The sequence below is a fragment of the Galeopterus variegatus genome, unplaced genomic scaffold, assembly GCF_000696425.1.
Source record: "Galeopterus variegatus unplaced genomic scaffold, G_variegatus-3.0.2 Scaffold9957, whole genome shotgun sequence".
NCBI lineage: Eukaryota > Metazoa > Chordata > Mammalia > Dermoptera > Cynocephalidae > Galeopterus > Galeopterus variegatus.
This window is the reverse complement of record NW_007736068.1, coordinates 32,538-35,263: the sequence shown is the minus strand read 5'-3', so window position 1 is coordinate 35,263 and position 2,726 is coordinate 32,538.

Sequence of the window (2,726 nt, the reverse complement as noted above, 5' to 3'; positions counted from 1 at the left end):
ACTGGTTTATTTCAAAAAGACCACCTTTGAGGTCTGAAATTCTTTCATCTGCTTGTTTTAGCCTGCTTCTTAAGCTATCGGTTGTGTTTCTTATTTCATTGAGCAAATTTTTCAGTTCTGTGAGTTCTACTACATTCTTTTTCAAGTTGTTAATCACTTTGCAAATTTCCTGTGTCATATCTTGGATTTTTTTTCTCATTTCATTATGTTGTCTGATTGAGTCTTCTCATATCTCAGTGAGTTTCCCTAAGACTGTGGCTTGGAAATTCTTTTCATTCATTTCAAGGGTTTCCTGCTCTATAGGGTCTGGTATTTGAGAAGTACTGTACTCTTTTAGTGGTGTCATATTTTCTTCAGTTTTTGTGTTTCTAGTATTTCTACATTGATGTCTGGTCATCTGGTAGAGTAGTTGCTTCTTCTATTACTCTGGAGTGGTCTTTGAGGAGAGAGAGATCTTCCTTTTCCAGTCTCCGCTGGTAAGTCTCCTTGTTTCATACAATCAGGAGTCTAGAGGGCCACCTGCATGGTGGTTGTGGCTACTGCTGTGGTGTCAAACAACTTTTTTGGTAGCAGTGGCTGTGGTGGTGGCTGTGGTGGGCCACCCATGCTGAAGCTGTGTTTTTGGCATACTCTCTTGCCTGCATCTGGATAGGGGTACTGCCTTCAGTTCCTGCCTAGGACTCCAGGCATACTCTATTCTCAATCACTTTAAATTAAGTATGAGAAGTGCAAAAAGTATTACTATAGGACCTTGTGTATGTCCATATCGTTGGTTACCAGGTTTTATAACAAAACATATTAAAATAAATATGAACTTATTAAAATAGGCTTAACAAAAGCGTTTCACAAGAAGGAAAAACTTTTTCTCTCCCTTAACAAGAGACAAAGATCAACAGAAGAAAAAAGGTCTATTTATATGCATATGAAACTAACAGGACAAGTGGCTACCTTACTAAATGGTTAAAATTAGAGGCTTATATACCTAGCTAAATAGGGAAAAGGGAGGTGGGGGAAAGGTTTCTATGCAAAGAACAAATAGGTTTCCTTAGGGAAGATAAGTAGGTTTTTAGAAGACCAAATGAGAGATAAGACAATTTGTGATAATATTTATTTATGTGGATGTGACTGGTCTTTGTGTCTTCTTCATGGCTGTGAAACTATCCCTAAAGAGGGAATTTATGGCAGCCTCATTTCCAAGAATTTTCTGCTTTTCATCAGATAAAGAGATGTGAGAAGGCTTCTTTATGCATTTGTAGATTCTTAAATTTTTCAACATAAAATAATCTTTATACCAACTCTGGGGTTCCAAATGGGTTCCCACACATTCAAAAAGAAAACAATGTTCAGTGGAATTAATCAGCAAATTAAATTTAATCACAACACTGAGAGTGATAAAGAAAAAACTTCAAACAATATTGGTATATAAGTTTTAAACAAAACCCAACTAGGAAGATGATGGGGATGTCAGATTTGTCCCCCTCTGTGAGAGAAGTATACATTTAGAAGAAGCAAATGGAAGAAATTCTAGAAATGCCCTGGCACACACACACTATGCTCACCTGTCACTTTCCTAAGAGACTCTCCTGAGCTTCCTAATCACAGATGCTCTCCACTTGATCAAAGGCATATCAGCCTGTGTGTTCCTGGCTTCTGAAAATTTTCTTGCTGTGACTCCTGGCACTACCCATTTAACTGTAGATTATCTCATCCATGCAATAATAAACTCCTTTAAATCAATGGGTGTGAATGTGCATCTTATCTTCCAAATCTGGAGTTATTTTAGAATTATCGTCACCTTTAATTTTAAATTTTGTTGAATCATGATCAGACAACTGGCAAAGAGTATTTTTTTAAAGTGTTAGTAATTTTAATATTATTTTTCATCAACATTACTATCTATAATTCTATACTCATATTGTTACATTTGGCTAAAGGTTTCATTAGAAGTCATGAACTATAAACTAACGACAAATAAACATATTGTAACCTACTCTTAATTTTTTATTGGTTATGAATGTTCGTGAGGTACAAAGCTGATGGTCAACATTTGTGCCCAAGATGTGATGGCCAGAACCATATGGACAGCATGCCCATTACCAAAAATTGTGATTGTCACCACGTGTCCTCCACCCAAATATCCCTAACCTCCCGCCCCATCCCATTTTACCCCACTCCACTCTGTATCCCTAGGCATGTTCTCTCCCTCTGCAAGTCCAACACACCATTGTGGTCTTTCTTTCCTTCCTTCTTTCTGTCTTAGCTCCCACTTATGAGTGAGCACATATGGTATTTTTCCCTCTGTGCTTTGCTTATTTCACTCAACATAAGTTTATCCAACCACAACCATGTTGTTGCAAATGGGAGAATTTCATTCTTATTTATGGCAGACTAGTATTCTGTGGTGTACATATACCACATTTTCCTTATCCAATCCTCCATCGATGGACGTTTAGGTTGGTTCCATATCTTGGCTATTGTAAACAGAGCTGTGACGAACATAGGAGTGCAGGTATCCCTTCGATGTGATGTTTTCCATTCCTTTGGGTCTATACCCAGAAGTAGGATTGCTGGATTGTATAGATCTGTCTGTCATTGTTTGAGAAGCATCCGTACTGTTGTCCATAGTGGTTGTACTAATTTACAGTCCCACCAATAGTGCAGGAGAGTTCCCTTCTCTCCACATGCTCACCACCATTTGTCATTCTCCATCTTTTTGATTATAGCCA